Here is a 27,270-nt window from a genome sequence, read left to right as displayed (position 1 = left end):
GCAGAATGTTGTAAACAAAAATTGCCCTTTTCCCTTATGGGGTATCCAAGAGCCCATATAGAGTCCTTACATAGGTTCCCTATTGGTAGGAGAGAATAACAGAGGCCAACCAGAGAATACTGAGAAGCAAAGCAGCTAGTAAGCTTGATCTTTATTGATCTGTTGCTACAGGGTGTTCCCCTCACCCGCAGGAGAGAGGAGGAACCCAGAAAAATGGCTCACAAGGCCTTATAAAGACTTTTGAAATTGCCACCCTGTAGATCAAGACCACCCCCAGAAACATCATTCATACATCACAGAAGGGGTGTAAGCTAAGACCACCCCTCAGCTACATCACACCTACATCACAGAAAAGGCGGTCTAAACAGAAATTTGAATGTTGTTTTTCTCCTGTCGTTGTTTATTTCCTGTCTAGCAGGTTACTTGATTGGATTTCCTGGGGAGCCTGGCTAGTCTTTTGTAATCATAAATACTTAGTTCCTGGGCCAGATCACAGGCTCACACCCTGTTCATATCTTAAATGTGCCCTTAAGACAGGATTTGTAAGGAAAGAGACAATGCGGAGGTTTCCCACTTTGACCTTGCAGAGAAAACATTTGCTCAGTTTAGGAATCAAAATGGTTCCAGGTTGGCCTTCCTGTGCTGATCTATGTACGTGCTTGGTTGGTACACTTATGAACATTACCATATATCTAAGACCATAAAATTCCTATCACAAGAATCATTGCAATAACTGAACAGGCTCTAACTTCTTGAATATGGTCCCAGAGTTCATTTGTGGGTTGTTAATTCCCCCTCTTCATGCACAGTTCACAAAGGAAATGATTTGGCAAGCTTCCTCTTACATATTCTACCCTCATAGAAACTGGACCTCAAGAATTGGGTATCATCTAGATTAACTTCCTGCTGTAAAACAGCAACAACGACAATTCATAACACAATTTTTGCACTGTCTGGATCTGGGTCTTTGGATTTTCATCTGATGTAGAAGAATAGCCAAAGAAGCTGAAAACCAGGACCAAATAAACCAAATGAAGACAACCTAAGAGATATATATATGAACCTTTCTCTCAATTTTGCCTTTTAGTCTGCTCTCCTTTTAATTTGCTTCTCCCGTTATTCCCCTACTTCAAATCCCTTCTTTCCTTTCTGTCAAATAAAGCATTTTTCTTTCTTCCCTGTACAGCCTATTGCCCTATTTCCTGAATTTATCCTATGTCTATTTTTATAATTGTATCCAAGTATTTTTTTTAATAATTGTATCCAAGTATTTTTTTAAATAATTGTATCCAAGTATTTCCTTGTAATTGTATCCAGGTAATTTTAAGTTGTATCTAGGTATTTTTCTTGTAATCGTGTCTTTACTACTTGTAAATGTGAATCCCTAAGGTGACCCTTATGCAATTGTTACATTGGGCGTCTTTGCAATGGAATTGGCCCCTTTGTATCCTTGTGCCTTATCAGTGTTTGTTCGACTTCTCAATGATTGTAACTACTTTCAGGAAAATAAGAATTGGAACCCATGTATTCAAATTGCATCACTTTATTGTAACCACGAATGTTATTTTTAGCCTCAGCCTAATCACTTCCACTCAGCTCCTCTTCCTTCTTCCGTAAAGTGCCAGAAGACCAGATCCATTTCCTTTGACCCTGCGGGAAGAGCAATTCAACTGTTAAATAAAACTCTCGTCCCTATTGTTATTCTAAAAAAACAGATTACTATATCATTTGCCATCAGTCCCTGGATTTGTAGATATTACTTTACTCATGTAGATAGGATTTGCACACCGAACCTCCCTTTTGCACCCTGCTCCCATGTACCTCCCCCTTACCTTGTAAACTGATGAACCTGTGACAAATAAGACCATCCGCAATTGCGACTGTATAATTTCTGGACTTATTTTGGGTGGGTTTCCTCATACCTTTTGTCACCTTTGTGTAGGGAACCCGGTTGCAACCAAATAAATGATCTTTGCTTTTAAAGGACAACTTTCTTCTTTCTCTCCTTGGTTGGACATCACCAGTCTTCTCCGACCGTAGCAGACCCCTTTGGGGCCCCGAACCAAATTCTCTGTGTATTACATCACATCCCCACACACTCCTATGCATATTTACGCAGAAGTCCATTGCATGGAAGTGAGAGCTGGACCATAAAGAAGGCTGATTGCCAAAGAATTGATGCTTTTGAATTATGGTGCTGGAGGAGACTCTTGAGAGTCCCATGGACTGCAAGAAGATCAAACCTATCCATTTTGAAGGAAATCAGCCCTGAGTGCTCATTGGAAGGACATATCCTGAAGCTGAGACTCCAATATTTTGGCCACCTCATGAGAAGGGAAGACTCCCTGGAAAAGACCCTGATGTTGGCACAAGGAGAAGGGGACGGCGGAGTACGAGATGGTTGGACAATGTTCTCGAAGCTACCACCATGAGTTTGACCAAACTGTGGGAGGCAGTGGAAGACAGAAGTGCCTGGTCCACGTGCTCTGGTCCACGGGGTCACGAAGAGTTGGAAACGACTAAACAACAAGAAGTCCATTGTGTTCAGTGGAGAGTACTCCCTAGTAAGAGTGAGGCTTGTCACCTAAAGTTGGATCTGAGGCATATAATACAGCAGGAAATGCGTCTCAGCCAAAACACTGACCTTCAAATTATATTAACACAAGTCTTCCTCGCCACTAGTTCCCTGCACAACTGCTAAGCTAGAGCATAAAAAGATAATCAAAGAGATTTTCTAGGTAACAAGACAAGCCAAAAAGATTACAGAAATCTGGGTGGAAATGTTAATACTTGCTTCTTCCACAGCTCAATAAACGAGACTTACTTCACGCCCCATGTTAGAAGCGGAAGCTTTGTATTATCTGAACATGAGAGAGTTTCCATCCAGTGATGGCTTGAAGATTTTAAGATGGAGAATATCTGGATTCCGGTTTAGTACTGTAATTTCACTAAAAGCAGCTCTTGTTTGATGCTAATATTTCTCCACTGCTGCTTCTTTTTCTGAGTGTCCACTGCAGTCTTTAAAAATTATTGCAGAACTTGCTACACAAAGCATTGTCCTGAAATAAATTCTCAACACTTATTGGAAAAGAAAACTCAAACACCGCAAGCTTTGCTGATGCATACTGCAAGTAATTGGATGCATAGCATGCCATTGGATTAACGGCTACTGTCTCCACTTGGCAAAGCACTATAGCATGTGTTTAAATTAGTAAGTTCCAATCTCAGCCTGGGAGGTGCTGTAACACAACAAGGGACTTTAGCAGTGGTGGGGAGGCAGTAAAAATCCCATTGAAGCAGCTAGGGGCTGGTGCCTGTAGTAGGTACCCCAAATTAGACCCAGTGGAGGCTGGTCCACTAGGGTGAATTGGGAACTGCCCCATCAAGGTCAGACTGCCCTCAGCTAGCTTCCACCAGCCTGCATTCTTACAATGACTGAAGAGAGTGGCGCTGCCTCTCAACTTCCTCCATCTTAGTCTCAGTGTGCCCTTTGTAGATTCAGCAGGGAGAAGGAGGAGGACAAAAATAGAATTAGTTTGTTCTGCATCTTGTTGACTCTGGCTTACCGTGCTCCCTACCTACTTCCCTGCCAATCTCAACAGGTGTTAGCCACCACTGATTACACTTCGCAAGCTTACTTGAATGGAGGAATCCTGCCCTCCTGCAAACTTATGTCTATTTTTTTCATGGGTTGCAGAACCTTTATTGGCTTGAATGGGAACCAAAGCCTGAATGGTTTGACTAAAACTTATTTTCCACTGCAAATAAATAAGTTTTTGACTAAAAGTTATCTTCCACTGAAAATGGAGGCTTCTCAGAAGCTCTGTTTCATCCAATGTGTTGACAGCTAGCAATGGAAATTTGTCTGCATGTTGATTCTATTTTAAAACATTTTTCTCTATAATGATGGGCGCCTTTTACTATATCCTTTCCAGTAGAGTAATTTATGTTAAACTCACAGTATTCATTCCCTAGCAATAAGGGAGCCCAGATTTGTACCAGAGAATTCATTAAGTCAGTCCAACTGTTTAGTTGAAGTGTGAATTCCCCACAATAATATAGATCTTAATTTTGTACCCATACTCCTGTTCTCATATCAGAACTTGTTAGGTTACAATCCTAACATAGACAGAGGGTAGCTCAACCTAACCTACCTCATAGGGTTGCTTTGAGGATAAAATGGAGAGAAGGAGCAGAACCATGTACACCACTTTGAGGTCCTTATAGAAAAAGTGGCATATAAATATAATAGTAAATAGTGGCTGATGGGAGCTGTGTTAACGTATAATTGGTTTAATTCACACTGAAATGGAAATTCCTGTGTATTGGTGAAAAGGTTTAAAATGGGGAGATTCCACTGAAGCTTTAGAAAAGCAAGAAGAGCTCTCTCTGTGCTTTAAGTAGTTGATAAATAACTATTGTTGTTTTCTGCTAGCTAACATGTGAGTGTTTAACCTTAGATCAGGTGATTAAGGTAAAGGTAAAGGGACCCCTGACCATTAGGTCCAGTCGTGACCGACTCTGGGGTTGCGGTGCTCATCTCGCTTTATGGGCCGAGGGAGCCGGCATACAGCTTCCGGGTCATGTGGCCAGCATGACTAAGCCGCTTCTGGTGAACCAGAGCAGCACACGGAAATGCCATTTACCTTCCTGCTGGAGTGCTAACTATTTATCTACTTGCACTTTGACGTGCTTTCAAACTGCTAGGTTAGCAGGAGCAAGGACCGAGCAACGGGAGCTCACCCCATTGCAGAGATTCGAACTGCCAACCTTCCAATCAGCAAGTCCTAGGCTCTGTGGTTTAACCCACAGCGCCACCCGCATCCCATGCTTAAGGTATTGAATTGCAAATTAGTCATCTTGGAAAGGAGTCTTGTTCTTTCTGACACTATGGAGTAAAGACGCGTAAAAGACTCTCCCAAAGAGAGAAAAAAGAGCTCTAGGGAAATGGAATGCAGGCAGTGATGCCTGTGTGTGAGAGAGAGAGAGTTGTGTTTGTCAGCTCTGATTGTACATTTATTTTATTTCTAAGAGGATGCTGAGCCTGTGACGGATATGCACAAGATATGGAATTGTTTGAATGTATCATTTCCCTTTTGGTTATATTTTAAAGAAAGTTCTGCATGTAAACTTTGCATAATATTTTCATGGGTCTGGACAATGTTTTTTACTCCATAAGGACTCTATTTTTAGCACCTACTTGCTTCAAACTGTGCAATATGAATATCTGCAGTCCAAGGCCTATGGAGGGCACCAGGTTGGAGAATCCTGGTGCTAAGCCACTGCTGCTCTGTGTGTGTGTGTGTGTGTGTGTGTGTGTATTTGAGGTGTGGGAACTCTCGTCTCTCCTGACGGAGCTAGAAGACTCTGGCTGCTGTGAATACGCTTATCTTTGCATTGTGTATAATTGTGTATGTTTGTCTGTATGTCTAATGCATCCATAATAACCTCAATTACCTAGGCTGTTAGCGTTATCATTGTGATTTTAGGCCAGCAGCTCAGCTCTTCCCCTGACTTTCAATGATCCAGCAACTGCAATACTGCACCAGAGATTGTAGGAATACACGCAGCAGTTACTTACAAAGCATCAAGGCCAGACATTGAGCAAAATGTCTTGGCAGCACATAATCATAGACTATAGCAAAGATGATCTTTTCCCTTTCCCTTTCCTGCATGAATTTATTCACTTCACAGTTTGTTTCTGAGCAACCCGGCTGAATCTTCTTTTCTGACACCTTCATGAAATCTTTACTGATTGTTCTGTTTCCATGGATCTTTGTGTTTGTTTCTGTGCACGTGAGATGAAAGGAATATAGAGTCTAGTATATTTCTAGTATCTAGCCTGAAATTGCGTCTCTGTTTTTTATTATTATAAAACAATACCATGCATCCATCTCACCTGCCTTCATTTAATCTCATTAGGCAACTAATTCACACACACATTTAAAGCAGAATCTTTTCGCTTTAAACTGTCACTCCTTCTCCCAAAACTATCTTGGGAAACGGTAGTTTGTTAAGAAGGCTCACAGTTGTCGGGAGACCCTTCCCCACCCCCCTCACAGAGCTATAAATCCCAAGAGCTCCCTGAGAAGAAGGATCGATAGATAAACTACACTGAAAATTGTAGTTTAGTGAGGCATGGCCATGGTGGTATTTGAACCTTGCTCAAGCATGTGTCTTACATGCCGGCCCCATGAAGCCTTATGCCATAGCCGGTCCATTTGTGACAACAACCCTGTGAGGTGACGTTCCATGACAACATGGTGCTGGAGATGTAATAAGGAAAATGCTTCTTTGAAACATAGGCTGATTCAGTGTCTGATGCTTACAGATATTTGGAAGAAAATATTAAGATGTAGAACAGGCATAGGCAAACTCAGCCCCCCAGATGTTTTGGGACTACAACTCCCATGATCCCTAGCTAACAGGACCAGTGGTCAGGGATGATGGGAATTGTAGTCCCAAAACATCTGGAGGGCCAAGTTTGCCTATGCCTGATGCAGAAATACTACTTGGGGGGGATGTTAAATTGTCAGATGATATTATCCAAACCACAGGTGGTTTGACAGCCGGTCAGCATAAATGTACTCTTCAGGCTCTGACTTAAAAGACTGATATTGATTCATTGGAAAGATAACACCTTGCCCCCCTTTGAATGATGGATAGAAAATATGACTACTCTTGCACCAGAGTGAGAAGGGGGGGGAGAGAAACAGCAATATTTTATCTTTTTTAAAAAGCAAAGTTAAGTGTATCTGTAGCATCATACCTAGGTTCCTTTAATTCTGAAAATAATCCCTTGGAGTTGTAATATAAAACCAGTGAGTAAGCCTGAGACCTACAGAGTGCCCTACCTAAATGGTACCCATGTCTGCTAATGAAGATGACATTTTGATCAGATGGAGGAGGACAGGGGGAGGGATTATTTTAAACTCAAGGCGCTGATGCCAGTTTGACCTTGTTCTAAATATGGCCACGTTATGAATAAGTCATCCAGATGACTTGCTTTTTATACTTTGTCCCCAAATGCTAACCCACACAGGAGTATCCTTCGTCTCATGTATCAGTTAATCCCACTTAATTGCTGCATTGCCACCATAGATTCAATAGCATCAAAACCAGACTTCTGAAAACAAGGTTATAGGCACATTTGGGAGCTGTTATTGAGGAACAGCACCAAATAAAAGCATACAAAGCATGGTAGAGATGGATCTTGTTAGTCTGAAAACCCAACTCAGCAGGGCAGTTAGCAAAGAAAGCTGTGAGCTAGCAATGGGTAAGGAATTTGTGAGGTGTTAAAGAAGCATTTGTCCTTTTAAAAACTGTCTGAGTCCAGGAGTATTTGCCCCAGTGCGTGAGTATTCTCATGTGTCAAGATTAAAGGATGTACTGATTTTTCAACTGAGCAGTGGTAGCAAAGAGCTAAAAGTTGTGCAGGAAGGAAGTAAATGGCTGGATTTCCTGGTCCATGCACTGCTTGAGCGTTTTCACCATCACAGAAGGCATAGAGGACGCATCAGTTAGAAAACTAGACAAGAACTTTATTGTCTTGAAAAGCACAGAAAATGTTTGCCTCCACCTGGATACAGCTAAATCCAGTGCCACCTCATGACTAAACTACATGATGGCACTATTCGCTCCCTCAACATGCACCTTTTTGTTGTTTTCCAGTTCTGTAGTTCACCTTCTGGCCTCACTCATAAAGGAAATTTGGTACACAACCATTCAATCTGGAAGTTGCCTGAGCATGGAGTACAGAGGCCAAGTCATTTCTCTCCAAAAACAGCCAGAGCATTCCTAGTCACCAAGGCCACCAGAGCCTCCAGCGACAGTGTTGAATCTAGTGACACCCCTAGGACTGCCACAAGTCTGGGTTTTCCAGGACATTATTCATTCAGGAAAATGGCGTCCGGGAAGATTTTTGCTGAATTAGTAAAATGTCCGGGAAAACTTCGAAAGCTGTGGACCTGCTCCTTCCAAGGTAGTGTAAGATTGTCCAGAACAGGATGTCTCGCTGCCTCCCTGGGCTTTGCTGGATTCAAATGAAACGGCAGGATAAATGTGCTGAAAGAGACTTTTATTCTACTTGGTGCTGATAAGGGCTTAGTGATTTAAGAAGTCCCCAGAAGGCCAACTGCAGAGATTTTGAATTGCTTGTTTGGAAATAATGCGGGGTAAAGCTGTGATTTATAATCTTTCTGAAATTTTGCTCTGGTTTTTATTTTATTTTTAAAGACAGAAATTCCATTTCACTCACTATGACAGCCTATTGTTTACAACTTACCCCTCCTTTCCTTTTTCTGACACCACCGGACGGCGTTCTCGCATTCTGATTTCTTCCACCATGTTTCTCTCTTACGCACAAAGTAATTACAGCCAGCCTAAAACACACTGCCTGTGTCACAGTCTTAAAATTTATAGCATTGATATCCTAACATACTTCCCTAATACCTATGGAAGTGGCTTTTTACCCTTCACTTGACAAAACTGCATACATCACACAATGGGTTAGATCCCAGAGGTCCTGTGTTGTGCCAAGCCAATTTTCCTGGGATTTCTTGTGCTTTATGGATCTCACTCTATCTCCCATCCATTGCCTGTGATGATTTGTACATTTCTTATTTTGCCATTTGAATAGGAAGGCTGCATAAAGTCAAGTCACTGGAAATTATTTATTGTTTTCTCTGCATAATTTCACTCCAATGGGGCTGAGAAAGTGACATCTGCTCAACACACTGATGCTAGTTGCAAAAGGAATCTCCGGCAGTTTTAAGAGGAAAATCCAACTGCTTGATAGGTGCAGATGGGCAAAGTTCCCAGTTTTCCCACACCTCAAATGTGGCAGCAACCTGTTATTCTGGGGCTCAGGGATCGCAGGGGAAGTGGTAGCTGCCTTAAGGAAGGTCACATCAGGTCAAGTTCATATAAGGTCAAGTCCCAGTAAGCAGGTTTACATCAGGTCAAGTTTGTGGGATGGGTTTTTAATGAGTAAGAGAGGATATATTAATTGCAATTTATCCCTCCAAGTGCCCACCTGTGTGAGTTGAAAAGAGGTTCAAAATCCCATCCTTGGGAGCAAAATTAAAAGTATAGGAATTAGGCTATAAAGCCTTGTTTTGAACAAGTTCAGCTATGGATTAAGCTGGCTCCCCTTTCTTATCCCACTTAACAAAGAATCAGGCAACAATATGAAAAGTAAGTTTAAAAATTAATTTCGACTTACTAATATTCTTGCATTGGTTCACAGCGATGGCATTAGTCAAAACTATGCAGGCAAAATACTCATATTTACAGTATGTGCCTAAAGCTGGAACAAGCACAAGGCTCGGCTGCCCTCATGGCTGATCACTGGAAGAAAGAGAGCAACAGGAAGTACTATATGCTCCTTCTTCTCCAGGAAAAGAGGGGAAATGACATCACACAGAGACCACTCTACCAGTTGTATTTGTATGGTCTGAGTACCTGCCTATCAGCAATGCAGCTCTGTGGACTTAGCACTTTCTCATGCTAACTAGCAGGAATCTACTTTAGTTGGGTTGGGCTGGTAATCTCCCACAAAGTCAGATTTAGAAGCACTTTAAGGTGGGTGGCTACCAAAGAGAGGGTCTTTTCAGTGTTGGCACCGTGGTTATGGAATAGCCTCCCTTGTTTGGATTCTTGTTTGGGTTTTTTTCCACAGTGAGCTCTGCTGCTTTTAGCTCTCCCTCTACTGTAGATAACATGAGAATGTTGCTTCAGCTAAGCATTGAAGCATCATAAAGCTACTGCCTGTTATGCTGCTGGCACTGTCTCCCTATAGCTTCCTCAAACTCAGCCCTCCAGATGTTTTTGGCCTATAACTCCCATGATCCCTAGCTAGCAGGACCAGTGGTCAGGGATGATGGGAACTGTAGTTTCAAAACATCTGGATGGCCAGGTTTGAGGAAGCCTGCCCTAGAGGATCGGTCTGTTATTTTAAAAGGGTTTATTTTTGGTTCTGCAACTACAAAGAAGCAGGAGATGCTACTGAGGGCTCTGAGTCTGAGGAAGGCAGAATTTCCATGACCTCAGGCTTGAAAAGTGTGAGATGCTGAAAGTCTATCCACTGGGTGGAGCACTGTGAATCTTTTCCTCATCTGGGCTTCCCTCGGAGGCAGTGCAAGTTATCAAGTTTCGGAGGCCATGGCAAACCCGTTACCAAATCTTATATTTTTCTAGCTTTTGGAGAACACAAATGAAGAACACAAGAGCTAACTGGTATGAGCTGTTTCCAGCTAAGGCTGCTTATGCATTATACCTTAAAGCACCTTCAAAGCACATTCTTTTACTCAAGGAATTCTGGGCTCTGTACTTTAGCCCCCACAGAGTTATAATTCCCAGCAAGCCTTAACAAACTGCAATGCCCATAATTCTTTGAGGGAAAGAATTAAATGTATATAATGTGCACACAGCCTAACAGTCCCTGGTTGTAAATTAAAGGTAAAGGTAAAGGTACCCCTGCCCGTACGGGCCAGTCTTGACAGACTCTGGGGTTGTGCGCCCATCTCACTTAAGAGGCCAGGGGCCAGCGCTGTCCGGAAACACTTCCGGGTCACGTGGCCAGCGTGACATCGCTGCTCTGGCGAGCCAGAGCTGCACACGGAAACGCCGTTTACCTTCCCGCTGGTAAGCGGTCCCTATTTATCTACTTGCACCCGGAGGTGCTTTCGAACTGCTAGGTTGGCAGGCGCTGGGACCGAGCAGCGGGAGCGCACCCCGCAGCAGGGATTCGAACCGCCGACCTTTCGATCGGCAAGTCCTAGGCGCTGAGACTTTAACCCACAGCGCCACCTGCGTCCCCGATGTTGTAAATTAGCTGTGTTTAAACATTTTTTTTAAAAAAAATGTATACCGTCCCCCTTTAGTTCCCCCCCCCAAGTTTTATTGTACTTTTGCATCAAACCTCTGGAAACCTCCCTCATGCACAAGAGTGTGTGTCCTTCTGCCTACATAGACAAACCACACACATCCTGAACACTGGAGATATTAGTATATTAGGAAACTGGCCCTGTAATGGCTTCCCTTGGAACAGCCTTCTCTTCAAGGTTGCAGAAGGAGCAAAGGACTTTCTTGCCATCATGTTTCTCTGAAATAATGCAAGGCCTATGAGAATTCTGTCAAGTACAGGCACAAGACAATAATGAAGCTGAAGACAAAGAACTTGTAAAGAGAATTTTGAAATGATAATGTTTTCAGCGCTGGATCCTAGGGAGATTTGACTTCTACTGAAGGATGCTTCCTGTGTTAAAAATTAGCCTTGTGGGAGAGTTCTGGAGAGCTAATTCCCTTCTCAAAACATAGCATGAAAAGAATGAGTCTCTTTCATTAAGCCCCCCTCCTCCCTCCTGAGATGTGGGCACCTGAAGAATCCCACTCTGCCAATGTTGAAACTTCTTGTTGTTTAGTTGTTTAGTCGTGTCAGACTCTTCGTGACACCATGGAACAGAGCATGCTAAGCACTTCTGTCTTCCACTGCCTCCCGCAGTTTAGTCAAACTCATGCTGGTAGCTTCGAGAACACTATCCAACCATCTCGTCCTCTGTCGTCCCCTTCTTGTGTCCTCATCTTTCCCAACATCAGGGTCTTTTCCAGGGAGTCTTCTCTTCTCATGAGGTGGCCAAAGTATTGGAGCCTCAGCTTCAGGATCTGTCCTTCCAGTGAGCACTCAGGGCTGATTTCCTTCAGAATGAATAGGTTTGATCTTCTTGCAGTCCATGGGACTCTCAAGAGTCTCCTCCAGCACCATAATTCAAAAGCATCAATTCTTTGGCGATCAGCCTTCTTTATAGTCCAGCTCTCACTTCCATACATCACTACTGGGAAAACCATAGCTTTAAATATTCGGACCTTTGTTGGCAGTGTGATCCTTTCATGGATCACTGCCTTGCCGTGGTGAAGGGGCTTGAGTAACTCAGAGAAGCTATGAACTATGCCGAGCAGGGCACCCAAGATGGACAGGTTATAGTGGAGAGTTTTGACCAAACGTGATCCACCTGGAGGAGGAACCGGCAAGCCACTCCAGTATCCCTGCCAAGAAGACTCCATGGACAATGTTGAAACTTAATTATTGACAAAAGTTCCCTTTTTCTTTTGCTGTGGAATGAAATGTCTAACGAACCCCAATGAATAGTGATTGTTTTGTACACAGCACAGCCCCAGATTATCATCACTCTGTCAGGTGGAAGAGAGCAGCACTGTAACTTCCTCAGCCAGTGGAACACAGTGGTTTTTAATGTGGTTCTAACAGAATACCAAAGGCCATTATCCCTGTCTGAAACATGATGTGCTTCAAAGAGAGATATTCACTGAGAGATATTCACACATGGGGAGAGAGAGAGAGAGAGAGAGAGAGAGAGAGAGAGAGAGAGAGAGAGAGAGAGAGAGAGAGAGACCTAGGGATTGAGGCAGGGGGCAAAGGAGAACAAAGGGGAAACTAACTGAAACTAACTGAAATTTTGGGGGATTGTCTCAACAGAAATATATTCCCAAATGCATGGGTGCCTAGTGAACAGATGAAGGAAAGCAGGGAATTGGATGAATAAGTGCATCAAAATCAAATGTTAAAGAGCTTGGCTTGCAGCTGGTACCCAAGAAAATGCCAGTGTGATATTTCTAATGGGAAAGTCTCGGCAGATTAACAGTAATTAAAACAGAGCTAAATACTCTCTTCCTTTCTTCCACATATTTATCCAGTGAATAATGTGTGTTCAACTCTTACTAAGGCCCAGCACAATGCAGAATCGTATTCTTTTGTCTTCCTATTCCTTAATAATTGGTTACTCTTGCTCACGAATTTTACTCTGAAATGGAGCCAAAGTTAATGTATAAAGAATACCACTGTTGTCAACTTCAGTGAGAATGTTTTGCAGGAAGGGGGTTTGTTTTAGAATGTCAGCTTTCACGCAAGATCTCTCCTACTCAAAGCAGTAGCTCCCACACTTTCTGAAGGCTTTTCACCCTTCATTTAAGTCCTTTTCCTTTTCCTGTTACCAGATCCTAGGAGCCAACTCCTAGGAGCTGAGGTCCCTTTGTCCACCCCCATAAAATATTTGAGGGGACCAGGGCCCCCCAAGTTAATGGACATTGCCATTCAAATGATGTATGTGCACCGTGTCTTGTGATCAAATGGGGGGGGCAGATAAACCCCATATTTTATTCAGAACAGATTTGAGGGCACAGAGGGAGAGGAAGTCTCATTGTGCAGGCAAAAATCATTAAAGTGATGGGATGACTTCACCGGCTACAACACAATGTTGAATTGATAGTAACCAGTTAGAGATTTTTTTAATGATTAAGCAGTATATAAATCCTGTTAAATAAAACAAGCAAGCAAATAAAATTTGGCAGAATCTTGTCTGTCTAGCAAAGAGTGTAGCGGGATTTGATATTTACTCACTTTTACTTGACAGAATGCAACCTTGCTGGAAAAGGCCTGTGAAATGTTGACCAGTTGACAATCCTTGCTTACGCTCCAGCATTTCTCCGAAGAAAATAGGGACATCCCATTCTATATTGATAATTTTACTATTTATATCCCACGTATCTTACTGGGTTGTCCCAGCCACATAATAAAACATTAAACATTAAAAAGAACTTCCCTATACAGGATTGCCACTGAGGCCTAATTTGAATACAGTGGTACCTTGGTTCTCAAACTTAATCCGTTCCGGAAGTCCATTCCAAAACCAAAGTGTTCCAAAACCAAGGTGTGCTTTCCCATAGAAAGTCATGCAAAATGGATTAATCTGTTCCAGACTTTTAAAAACAACCCCTAAAACAGCAATTTAACCTGAATTTTACTATCTAACGAGACCATTTATCCATAAAATGAAAGCAATAATCAATGTAAAGGTAAAGGTACCCCTGCCCGTACGGGCCAGTCTTGACAGACTCTGGGGTTGTGTGCCCATCTCACTTAAGAGGCCAGGGGCCAGCGCTGTCCGGAGACACTTCCGGGTCACGTGGCCAACGTGACATTGCTGCTCTGGCGAGCCAGAGCCGCACACGGAAACACCGTTTACCTTCCCGCTGGTAAGCGGTCCCTATTTATCTACTTGCACCCAGAGGTGCTTTCGAACTGCTAGGTTGGCAGGCGCTGGGACCGAGCAGCGGGAGCGCACCCCGCCGCAGGGATTCGAACCGCTGACCTTTCGATCGGCAAGTCCTAGGCGCTGAGGCTTTAACCCACAGCGCCACCTGCGTCCGGAATAATCAATGTACCGTACTGTATAAAATAAGTAAGACAGTATTGTAGATGATAAAAATTAAAATTACTTTTTTTTCCTTACCTGCACCCATAATAGTCATTGTTTGGATGGGGGGCTTTTATCCATTTCCACAGTCACACAATCAATCAGTAGCTGAACTGGGTTCCACACAGTCACAAAAACAAATTAACTGAAAAAGCCACAAAAATGCAAAATCAATAGCAAAAACAAAAGTACCAAACTTAATCCGTTCTGGAAGTCTCTTTGACTTCCGAAATGTTCAAAAACCAAGGCGCAGCTTCTGATTGGTGCAGACGCCCCAGAAACAATAGCCAACAACCGTATCAGACGTTCGGCTTCCAAAAAACATTCGAAAACCAGAACACTTACTTCTGTGCTTTCGGCATTTGGGAACCAAGGCATTTGAGTGTCAAGGCGTTTGAGAACCAAGGTACTACTCTAGTAGAGTGCTTGGCATCTGGTGGGTGGGGCTTGTGTCCATTGTTCCAGAATCAGCCCCTCCCTTCCGTGTGTGTTCAGTTCAGAATGTATGTTAAGAGGGACCAACTGTGTCTTCTTGTTTCTTGCCTCCTGTTACTGCATTTAGTTTCTCTCATTATGTTATTCTGTTACAGTTTTCATTATTATTATGGGTGGGATGGCCTTGCCTGACGTCATTATGCGCATGGACACTGGTATCTGTTTACCTGTAAGCACACACCTTTAGTGTGTGTGTGTGTGTGTGTGTGTGTGTGTGTGTGTAATACAAGTTTCTCAGTCTACCAGCTTTGCACAAAACAGAAGCCATGTGTGTGTGTGGCCAGGACGCAGGCCTGTTATAGCTTCTGGGCTTGGCAAAGAACGTGAGCCTCACCTGAACCTTCTCCAGCTGAGGAATCACACATCTCCTCCCCAAGCTAACGAGCCCCACCTGGGCTGTGGATCATTGCCTGCCTTCACTCAGAACTGACAGCTGTAAGTTCTGGAATCCTGAGACCAGGGGTGGTACGTCCTATTTCACCACTTGAGGCAAAACAGGAAGTGCCACTCTGCTCCACCACACCACCATACCACCACCACGCATGGGACACTCACCGCCACTGCGCCACCTGGCATTGTCACTGCTGCTGTACCATACCCTCCAACATTTCTCCAGTGAAAATAGGGAAGTCCCATTCTGTAATGTTAATTTTACTATTTACACCCACACATTTTATTGGGTTGTCCCAGCACTCTGGGCAGCTTCCAACAAATATAAAAACATAACAAAACATTAAACATTTTAAAAAATAATTTCCCTATACAAGATTGCCTTCAGACAGCTTGGGAGTCAGATCACTCCATACCCTCCAACATTTCTCCAATGAAAATAGGGACATCCTACCACATCATCCAGCAGTTCTCCGATGAAAATAGGGACCTCCTAAGGAAAAAGTGGGACATTTCAGGACCAAATCAGAACCCAGGATGACTTCTCTAAATCAGGGACATCCCTGGAAAATAGGGAGACTTGGAGGGTCTGTTCTAACTCAGGCCAGGCAAAGAAAACTGAAAAACATGTGACTGTCTTATAGATCCAAAGCAATGAACCACAGATAAATATTGACCAATGAACTAGAAAATTACACACAGAGACACACACACATGTAAGGTGGGATGGGGTAGAGGTGTCCTAAAAAATGAGTTGCCTGTACTCATATATTGATCAAAGTATTATGGGTGCCCACATAAATAGCTGTACTGGTGATCTCTCTCTCTCTCTCTCTCTCTCTCTCTCTCTCTCTCTCTCTCTCTCTTTCTCTCACCTCACACACAAGCCTGTTGTTCAGTGCAGACATGAAGGATACCAATCCAACTGAGAAGCATCTCTAAGATATATTTTTTCCTCGGCCAATCATTCCCAAAAGAAAGATTTGTGTTGACAGAGCTTACACTGTGCAGTGTATTTGCTCTACAATATTCCAGCAGTTAAGCTGCTACAAACGATACAAAGCCTTCAGTGATCCTTTGCAGGCTTCCACTCTCCCAGGAGATATATGACTTCTGCAACCTTTTAAGGTGCTTTTTTTATAAAAAGGAAAAGAAAAGAAAAACTGTGGGACCTGAACAGAGGGGGACGACAGTGCCCCAAATAAGTGAATTTGACATTGTGTGGTTTGATTATCAAGCTCTATGGTTCCCTCACACCCTTAGGTGAGAAACATCTGTAGTTATTAGAAACTGCTCCAAGCATGCTCTCAGCTAGATCATTATGTTATTTTAACGTGCCTCATCCAGGATTTGAACTTCTGGAGGGCATAGCATGCCCCTATTTATGCAGGTGCAGTAAAAGATTTTGCAGTATTTCATCTCTGCCTGTCTCTCTTCTCCATGCAAATGGGAATGCTTTCCCATGGAGCTCCCTGGCTTCATGAATTTTGACAGCACTAGTGATGTCTCTCCCATGAAAACCCATGAAAGGAAAGAACACCTGCACAGTAAACTTATTTGCAGTAAAATATCTGACAACTGGAGATAAATGGAGGTTGCGACTGTGTCCTTCTGTGATATCGTTTTTACCCTCTCCATATAAAACTTTGTATGATTGCTGGATTTGCTAAGCAGAGAGAGAAGCGAGGCCAGGTGCGTATTATATATGCCTGTCATTATTAAGGTGTGTATTCATGGATATCTTTGTATTAGAAGAAGACTGGTGGGACGTGTTCCTACACAACTGTTGACAGACACAGGGTTAACCTGGGATAATGAAGGTGGTGATGGTGATAGAACAACAACAACAATTTCTGGTGCCCCACCCATCTGACTGGGTTGCCCCGGCCACTCTGGGTGGCTTCCAACAGAATATAAAAGAATGCAACAAAACATTAAAAGCTTCTAAAGCACCATAACAGAGTACCAGTCACGTTTTAGTGTTATGTGGTGGGAATATGTGTGCCTCCCCACTCTATTACAGACCTCCCTGTGTTTATAGCAGGGAAAGTGTGTTGAAGGTTCCAAACTGTTTTCGTTTAGCTAAACTGAAGTCTTCACTTAATTGAAGTCTTCAAGCTATGATAATACAGGGCTCCGATGTGCAGAGGTGTCTACACTCAGTCAAGTAAATCCAGGTAAAAGCTTCATTCAGACATCTCCTGCTCAACCTGGGAAGATCTGGGACTGACCAACATGCATGGATCAATACCCCAAATCCAGACTGCTATTTCTTGCTCAAGCATGATGCCTGAATAAGGATACGAGATTGCTAATCTTATCAGAATCATTTTTCCTGCCTTTAAAATCCCTGCAGATGTTTTGGCTGCAGAAGATTTTACAGGTTTGACAGGAGTCTCCCAGGCAAAGTTTGGAGATGGTCTTCGAGTTGAACAAATCCAGTTTCCACTGGCATTCTGTGTATGAGGTAACAGTGCACTTGGGTCCCGCGACTAAACTTTCAGCGCTCCAGCCTATCTCGGAGCAGATGCTCGAGTGGCAATAGAAAATGATCAAAGTTAATTCTATTCTGAGAAATAATGAGCACAAACAGTGCATAACAAGCGTGAGCTTAATCCCTTTCATCCGAAAGGGTTATTAGAAATGGATTCTTACATTTTCCGCCAGTATTTGAACCTACGGCTATGTTATCCCATTTTGACTCTTCCCTGTCTAAAAGATCATCTCACTCCTCATATATGCCCAATTGTTCACTGTGATCAATAGGGGAAGGCATCTCATCAGGAGGTCCATTGCATATGATATAGGAATCAGGCTGCCTCTAGCATGGTGGCTCCTACCCTTTGGAACTTCCTCCCAGGTCTGGCCTACCCATGAGGCAACAAGGTTAGGCAACCGCCTCAGGCAGCAGGATTCACAGGGGTAGCAGATCAGGCATCCAAGGAATGCATCACCCACTGCTGTGGCTGCCAGAGTGGCAGCTGCAATGTGCTCCTTGGAGGCGGGTCTGCTGCCTCCTCAGCAGCCACCCCGCTATGCCACTGCTACAGTGGCCTCTTGGTGAACAACAGATGCGTCTGGTCTCCTCCCACCCTTGTTTCTGGTGTAGATCTTCACTCACCCCTTCTTCCTTGGTGGGGGAGAATCACCATTGTGTCCTTCATCTCTGATTCCAAAATGTCATGAGTTGGCCCTAGTCCCTCTTGTTGCATATCAGACAGGGGCTGTCTCCATTGTCCTTCAGGGCCTAAGGCGGCCCTTTCTTCTTCAACAAGCCTTTTAAGTGGAGATCTTTAGCCCAGCCAGTATCTACATTGGATCTGAAATTGTTTTTGCACATGAAACTTCCTTTAGTTGGTTTCATACATGAATCGGCCCATTGGTTTTCACTGCCAATGTTTTTATTGTAAAATCTCTTTGAGATAATTTAATTCATAAACAGAACAAAAATAAGAATAAAGAAGAAAAAATAAGAAAGAAGAAATAAAGAGATTGCACCAACCTCCCTTTTCCTTGCTCACAATACACTTTCCCACAGAGGAAGGAAGTTCTAATTACAGTGACCATCTAACGTTTTAATGGCTTTAATGGTTTTTAATGGCTTTAATGGTTTTAATGGCGAAGGCTTACTTTGGGAGATGTGGTGATGCTGTAGGCAAATTTTTCAAGGTGGAGATGCTCTGGTCCCAGGCTTGGAGAAAATGGCTTCAGCCTAGCTCTCCCATGTGCTAGCTTTCTACATGCAGAAGGCATGTAAGCCGGCCCTACCATTAGGCTGCCTGAGGCAAAGGACAAGGTGGTGCCTTCCCCAGCCCCAAACCTCCATTTCACCTACAGCAGTCATCCAGGATGTCATCTCCCGAGACAGCTCTTGCAACCAAGCAAATTGCCTGTTCCACATCTCCAGAAGTTATCTGTTAGGATGTCTTCACTGATGTTATTAGGGTAGCGGGTGCTGCTGTGGTCTAAATGACTGAACCTCTTGGGCTTGCCAATCGGAAGGCTGGCAGTTCGAATCTGCACCACAGGGTGAGTTTCCGCTGCTCTGTCCTGGCTCCTGTCAACCTAGCAGTTTGAAAGCATACCAATGTGAGTAGATAAACAGGTACCACTGTGGCAGGCAGGTAAACAGCGTTTCCATGCACTCTGGTTTCCATCACAGTGTCCCATTGTGCCAGAAGCAGTTAAGTCATGCTGGGCACATGACCCGGAAAGCTGTCTGTGGACAAACGCCGGGTCCCTTGGCCTGAAGCGAGATGAGTAACACACCCCATAGTCGCCTTTGCCTGGAATCAACCATCCTGGGTATTTTACCCCTTTCCCCCTTTTACTGATGTTGTTAGCATAAGCAGCATGGAGAGGGGATGAAAATGTAATCGGCACATATATACTTGTTCAATAATGTCTCCATGCTCTGCAAATAATAATTAATAGGGAGAAAGGGGTAAAAGTCTGTCCTCACCCTGATGTCCCGCTGTCAAGATGCAGGACTATAAGAAGTGGGAGGAATTAGTGAAAGATTGACTCTTAAAACAACAACAACAAAAACAACACATTAAAAATACATTAAAATATCAGTCATTAAAAACTTCCCTAAAAGAGTTTCAATGCAAGGTCTTCTTCTTGCCATTTGAGACCATACAGCTGTAATAGTTTCCCTTGCTGGGCTTGGGAACCTGTGAGAGGTTGTTATAATTTCATACCAGCTTACAAAGTCTAGTGCCCTTATAGAAAGAGCAATTATATCCACCCTTTAAGCAGCAAGCCCAAAAATAATTAAATGAGTAATTACATTCCCACTTTAAAGCTGTCACACAATTAAACTTAATTAGACATTCTCTATACTCCGCTAACCTTATACAAACAGCAGAATGTAAGATGGGTGGGGCAAGGAAGGCAGGAAAGGGGTCTTGGCAAAGGAGTCGAACTAAAAACTTATTATCTCTGTTACAGTGAAATAGGGGAGCTGTGCGGATCTCTCTAGAACAACCGGTCTGCCTCTGTAGTAGCGTAATAGATGAGGAGGTTCCACATCGGAGGAGCAAAAGTCATAGTTACATGCAGTGGCGTAGCGTGGGTTGTCAGCACTTGGGGCAAGGCAAGTAATTTGCGCCCCCTAACCCGTGGATTTGCGCCCCCTAACCCTAACCCCCAGATGTTGTGCCCGGTGTGGCCGGCCTCCCCTGCACCCCCACGATACGCCACTGGTTACATGAGACAAAGCAAATCCTGGAGGAAGCCATGGGGACATAGCCTAGTAGCACAGGGCAGATTCAGCTAAACAGTTATTCTAGAGGGAGCAGTGCGGTGAGTCCCACTAGTGCAATTGAACTTCCCTTCCTTCTTCCCCCCAAATTGGTTCAGGAGGCGTCAGGCTTCCTCCCCTCCCCCAATACTTTTTATTAAATTTTCCATTTTAGAATATTCATTTAAACCAACTTAAAATATCAGTGACTTCCCTTCTTCTCTTTCCATGGTTCATTTTGCATAACATAAATCCCTGCATATTTTATATAAACTAAACCATTCTGTATTCCATTATTACACCCATCAAAACCTATGGTATTTACACTGTTGAATATATGTTAATGCCGCCCACGTTCTCAAATATACACAATTTACTTCCAGATATTTAACAAACATTTTCCAATCTTCTTTCAACGTACGTTCTTTTTGTTCTCTTATTCTGTATATTAGGTCCGCAGGCTGTGCATATTCCATCAGTTTAAGTTGCCATTCTTCTTTAGTTGGGACTAACAAAACACTTTTCCATTTTGGGGCTAACAAACCACTGGCCGCAGTAGTGGCATACATAAATAACCTTTTTTTGATACTTGGGAATTTCCCTCTGAATTATCCCCAGCAAAAAGGACTCTGGTTTGTTTGTTTTTGGAAAAGTACTTTTAAACATTTTTTTCTATTCATCATGAATTATTTCCCAATACTCTTCTACCCTTTTACATGTACACCCCATATGATAGAAGGTACTGTCAGTCTCATTCATCTCTAATACTTATCTGATTCAGTCTTATGCATCTTAGCAAGTCTACTCGGAGTTAGATACCATCTGTAAATCATTTTGAAGTAGTTCTCCCAGGAGGCGTTAGGCATGGGGCAGGGAGTCTAGCATAGGGCAGCCTTCCTGCTTGCCTACGCTGCCCCCAAGGGCACATGCTGGAGCAACCTTCAACGAGCTCATCCTTGCTATGTGGCATCATTCACCATTAAGCCCCAGATTCCTGATCAGCGTCCTATCCCTAAAGAAGAGAAACGGTCTCCTGTGTGATTCGGATAACCCCTTTAAACCATGACCTATGTTTTAGGTGATATCACCATTGTTTTAAACCATGATCTATGTTTTAGGCGATATCACCATTGATATCCTTGATTAATTTATGAGCAGAGGGCAATGTATAGGTTACAAATTTATTGTAATGTATGATGGTGGTTTTCGTTTTTGTTTTGCTTCGGTTACTGTTTGTCTTTTGTAAGTTTTGGCGATTTTAAATTTGGAGGTTTAAGTATAATATGTTGGTATGGGAAACTGTCATGTAACGGGCCAATGGCCGTAATAAAGATCAATCCAATCCAATCCCCATGGCATGAACCGGGACCTACAGAAAAGCACTACTATCTAAGGGCTCATCCAGACTTCCTTTCGTGCTGCATGTCTGGCACAGGTCCGTGTTTCAAAGCTCCGTACCTAAGCACTTTTCTTTTTTTTCCTTTTGCCCCAGCAACTTCATACCCTCCAACATTTCTCCGATGAAAATAAGAATGCCCTGTTCCATCATAATAATAATATTTATAGCCTACCCACTTCACTGTGTTGCCCCAGCCACTCTGAGCAGCTTCCAACATGTATAAAACCATAACAAAACATTAAACATTGAAAACCTTCCCTATACAGGGCTGCTTTCAGATGTCTTCTAAAGGTTGTATAGTTACTTCTCTCCTTGACTCAGGGGTTGCATCACTCCATACCTTGCAACATTGATGAAGATAGAAATGTCCTAAGGAAAAGCAGGACATTCCGGGATCAAATCAGAAACTGGGACAGCTTCTGTAAATCCAGGACAGTCCCTGGAAAACAGGGACATTTGGAGGGTGTGCACTTACCCTGCAAAAACCTGCTCTTCACCACTGAATCAGAGTCAGAGGCAGATTTAGAGGAATGTTACCAATTCAGTCACAGAACATGGAGCCTTGGGGGTCTCATGGGGGACGCCACAACTATCATTTAGAATGGAGAGCAGGAGGCAGAGGGTGCAGAATTTTAGCATCTCATAGAGTCCCACTGAAATTTGAGACACCAAGATCTCTGCGCAATCCACAGAAAACCTGAGTTGCCATTTGTTCAGATTCAGCATTAGCGAGTGGCTTTTCTTGGGGAAAGCGGAGCAGGGGGAAGCCTTCAGGCACGGAGCTTTGAAGTGTGAATCTGTGCAAGGCACGGGGCAAAAAGTAAGTTTGGATAAGCACTAATGGGATTTCTGCTGGGAAATTTACCAGCCATTCGTGCCTGCTATTTCTAGGCCCAAGACTTAACTTGCGTTGTTTTATATTCTAAGGAAAAACTTGCAAGAGAGATGCAGACTTTGATTTGCTGTTTGAGTTGGGCTCATTAACCAATTTGCTGAAACAACTGAGCGGGCCCAGTTTTCTGCACAGAACATGCATCTTTTCTTCTCTATCCTCTTCTCTGTCTCCGACTTTTATTACCATTTCATTTATGTGCTAATTAGCTCTTGAAAAACATGCTTGGGAAGGTTCCCCTTTAATTAAAAATTTATCTGAAAGCTGAAGAATCTGCACCCAGAATGTTATCCTTTTTGCTTTTCTCGGAAATGCATGCATCCCATTATAGTCTGCAGAGCAATGCGGAAGCCCTTGTGCATTTATGACAGCTTTCCTGTTCCATTTCCACACTTTGCTGCTTTGCACACGATAGGAGGGCCTGTTTTTCATCTACTTAATAGAGACAACCACAACAAAAGTCCACATGACGATGATTACATGGCTGTTGTATCAGTGGTTTGCCAGTAATCGTATTGCAGTCAGTCCATAGCCTGTCAGTGGCCTCTACATATTTGGAGAACATGTAAAAGGGGGAGCATGGCTGCATCTGCAGGCCCTGTTTGCAGCATGAACGTTCGCAGTTGCTCCAATCTCAGACATCCATGTATTCAGCAAATGTCTGAAATGGTGGCCAATGTGTGCATAGCCAGGTACATGTAGTCAGTGGCGTAGCTAGCTGCTCAGGTGCCTGGTGCGGGGATGTGTCCTGTAGCCAGGGGCAGGGTGATCTGCGCCCATGGGGGCTGAGTGATTCACCCATGGGGGCGGGACGATTCACCCATGGGGCGGGGCAAGCCTCTCTGCCGCCTCCCCCTCAGCTGTAGGACGGCAGTAGGCAGGCGCAAGTCCCACGCTCCCATTTCAGACAGAGCAGAACCTGCAGGCACCGAAGCCACCACGTCACTCCTAAAAAGTTTTGTGAGCCCAATTTGGTTTTTGTAACTCATTTTGTTACACACACACACACATACACACACACACCAGTGATGACACCCGGGGCAGGCCTCACTCCCTGCACCCCCCTTCCTCCGCCACTACATGTAGGCTTTGCCATGTGATCAGGAGCCGCTGTCATGTGTGGCTCCCAATCTTGTGCTCAGGTAGAGCTGTACACACACATAACTTCTCCCTTTAGATCTTCACTGGAAACACAGAGGTGCAAAGGACAGAGCCAGGAACGAGGCAGATTTAGAGTAGTACAACCAGTTCCGCTCAGTGACATAGCATGGGTTGCTAGCACCCGGGACTGTGTGGAGGCAGGAGTGGGTGTGAGGGAGGGAAACAGGTGGAGCATGCATGCCCATTCAACTGCCTGATGGCATTGTTCCATTGTCTGGCAAGGTAACTTCCTGGTTCACGCAGCGAAGCCATTTTCAATGGAGCCCAGCCATGGAAGCATGCAGCTGTATTGAAGCAGCTCCGAGTGTTGAAATTTTGCTCCCCCAACCATTTTGCACCCAGGGCAACTGCCTCTGTGGCCGCTCATGCTATGCCACTGGTTCTGCCGCACTGTATGATGCAGAGCCTAGAGGGCACCACAACTATGACATGGTGAACTGAGCAGAAAGCAAGGTGAGAGGCGGGGGGGGGGGGGCGTTGCATTTTGGCCTCACACAGGGCACTGCTGAAATTTGAAAGAGTCAAGTCTGCTAAGGGTGGTAATACTTGCACTGGAGGCACAGTCTATGCATATAGCCAAGCTCCCCAGGGCCAGCCTTGTCATGAGTCATGTGGCACAGGAGGTGCATGAGGAAAGGCAATGGATTTTGCCCTCCCTCCTTCTGCTGCATGCAGGGCCAGCTGGCTGCCCTCTACAATTCACCAGCTGGACAACGCTGCCTGTTTACTGGCGCCACTCTTGTCTCCTGCTGCTCCACCCACTCACACTGCAGTGGCGGCAAGGGCACTGCTGGCTTTGCTCCTTCAGAGTGTCACCTTGTGAGTAAGGTTGCCCAGAGAGTGCCAGTGCCACCTTGAGGCATTGTAAAGCTGTATTTCTGAGACCCACCGAGTGGCACAGGGGCTTTCTGGGCCACTTCACCAACAACACCACATTTTGAGCAAAGGCCCCTTCCTTGGAGCAAACTTGGCAATGCCCACGCTGCCACTGCTTTGTCAGAGACCAGCTGGCTGCAGTAAATAACAGGCAAATGGAAGGGTCAGAGGAAGCCAGGAGCAGAAGGAAGCAGAGACAACTGGGTCAGCCTCAGGCGGCACAATGTCTTGCACTGCCTCTGCTCTCATGGCCTGCTGAATGCACAGAGGCAAATGCCTGAGTCTGGCCCACGCCATAAGCGTTTCCTTCCCTTCCCTTCCCTTAGTTCTGTTGCCTATGTTGGTTCCTCCTCTACATTCTGATGCCTTATCTGTCTTCTCTTCTTCCCTAACCTCACACTTCCTGTGCATCAGAGGAGGCAGACTGCTGCTGGAGGACGACAGGAAGAGATTGAGGCAACAGACACCAAATGAGACATGGGCTTCGCTTGCGCTGCAAATCTCTCCCACAGGCTTTAGGCTGCCTGCTCAAATTGCTGGGTTCTGGAAGAATGAAAAGAAAGTCACCTGCTTTGAGATGGTAGGAACCTCTCCTCTTGGCAGATGTTTTGGGGAAGTTGTTTGCAACCTATGAAGCTGTCGGGGAAACAGCTTAATTGACTTTCATGGGAGCCACTTGCCTCCCTTCGATGACATTGCAGGGACCTGGATAGGCTGTGACAAATTTAGATAGAAAGCGCTGGACAGGAGCAGTTTTCTTCCATCTGTAACATTTATGATTGTGATTATGATTTAGACTAATATAGTACTTGTTATAAAGAAGTATGGCATAAAATACAAAAAGCTGAAAACATATCAAATAGAATAGTTAAAAAGCTAACTGTAACAGAATTAAGACAACGCAATAATAAATGTATTAAAAGACAGATAGCAAAAACAGCACAGCGCTATTAAAAGCCCTTACCTTAAAACAGATAATTTCCAAAAGCATGACAGAATAAAATGATTTTCACTTGCCAGCAGAAGGACAGCAAAGAGGAAGTTTAGCCTCTCTAGTGAGTTTACCAAAGTCTGGGAGCAGCCTCTGAGAAGGCCCTCTCTCGCATCCTCACCAAGTGTGCCTGTTCATATTCATTGTTCACATTAAGTAACATAGTTAATAATGTTAAGGTAATTGTCAGTGGGCCAGTAATAATAATAATAATAATAATAATAATAATAATAATAATAATAATAATAATAATTTTACGTGGCTGGTTTCCCCAGCCACTATGGGTGGCTCTTTATCCATTTATGGATTTCCATGTATAATAAAATAAACATGAAACTTTTCTCTGTGAAGATATAGTCTACAGCGGATGAATATTAAGGTGTGAACCAGCCCAACCTCTCCTGCAAAAGGAGGGAGACACTCCCTGTGCAACAACTCTCCCATTCAAGCCGACACAAATTATGACAGAAACTCACAAAGCAGGCTATCGTTTCATCAGCACTCAACTTTTCCCCTCACCTTTTGCTCTCAGAGATTCATAATTGGAAGTGGTGCAGTTGTAACTCTTCCAACAGCAGCTCTCCAAATGTATCGATCAGAAAAGAATTAGACAATTAGACAGGCTCGCTTGGCGCCATCATTATATAGCTTTAGGTGCCAGGCAAAAACTTTCCTCTGTAACCAGGCCTTTTACTATCAGTGGCCTTTTAGACAAGCGGAAGGATGTTTTTAATGTACAGGCCTTTCATCTGCTCACCTGTGGCAGGTGAGAATTTCTTCCAGCAGCAAGGCAGAAAGCCAGTTGACCATTCCAGTGTTATGGGCTAGTGACTCTTGTGAATATATTTGCAAGGCTGATCTAGCCTAGGAAAAGTGATACAGTAATAATTGTGGCACTCATAATAGACTTGTCTCACAGCTTGGTTCCCATTGTTAGGCAATTACTTAACATGGAAAGGACATGATCTGTGGTCCCTCATCACATCACTTTTTTTTTATGATCTCCTTATGAAAGCTAAATTGTGGAAAACTTTTTCATTAAAGCAAGCCTACGCAGACACATAACTGAGTTACCTAAATTCATTTGCAAAGTTTTCCTGTTTTCATGTGTGTTTTAATGGTGTCTATTTTAATAGTTTTGTGAACTTTAGCTGTGTTTTATCTGCAGTTTTATTTTGCACAGAGCTTAAAGAGGTCTTTGATTAAGTGGTCTATAAACCTATCTAAAGAAATAAATTAACTCGCATATAGAATGATGCCACCTACACATTCTGAACTTTTTGTGATGTGGGGACCAATAGGTGGGGGCGGGGGGGGAGTCAATGCAAGCCTCACTGTGATTATTCATTCTTGGAACTCTACACTATGAGCATGCCAACTTTCTGCTGAAAGGCAGCTCAAAAATAGGAGGAATCATAACTTGAATCCAAATAATTAAGCAATCCAAACAGAAGAGGATCTAGAAGAGGGGAACATGATGTCAGGAGATTGATAGCTTGAACTAGATGTTGCAGCAGTGCTTGAATGGGGTTGGCACAAAGGTCCCAATAC

At 43.7% G+C, this 27,270-nt stretch overlaps 1 long non-coding RNA gene across 2 annotated transcripts; it reads right to left on the bottom strand.

The window, feature by feature from the left end:
- Positions 1-1,254: 1,254 nt before the first annotated feature.
- Positions 1,255-10,461, bottom strand: LOC309371224. 2 transcript variants are annotated; one of them, XR_014168937.1, is made up of 4 exons: positions 9,224-10,461; positions 8,285-8,381; positions 5,458-5,788; positions 1,255-1,650 (listed from the first exon to the last, which is right to left on the bottom strand). It is a non-coding gene; the product is annotated as an uncharacterized lncRNA (long non-coding RNA). The 2 variants fall into 2 exon arrangements; XR_014168938.1 differs by lacking the exon at positions 1,255-1,650 and having other exon boundaries at positions 4,767-5,788.
- Positions 10,462-27,270: the final 16,809 nt, after the last annotated feature.

This window comes from Podarcis melisellensis, assembly GCF_964234715.1.
Source record: "Podarcis melisellensis genome assembly, chromosome: 5".
NCBI classification, from domain to species: Eukaryota; Metazoa; Chordata; class Lepidosauria; order Squamata; family Lacertidae; genus Podarcis; species Podarcis melisellensis.
Note: the sequence above shows the minus strand (reverse complement) of the source record. Positions and strands in the feature narration are given on the sequence as shown.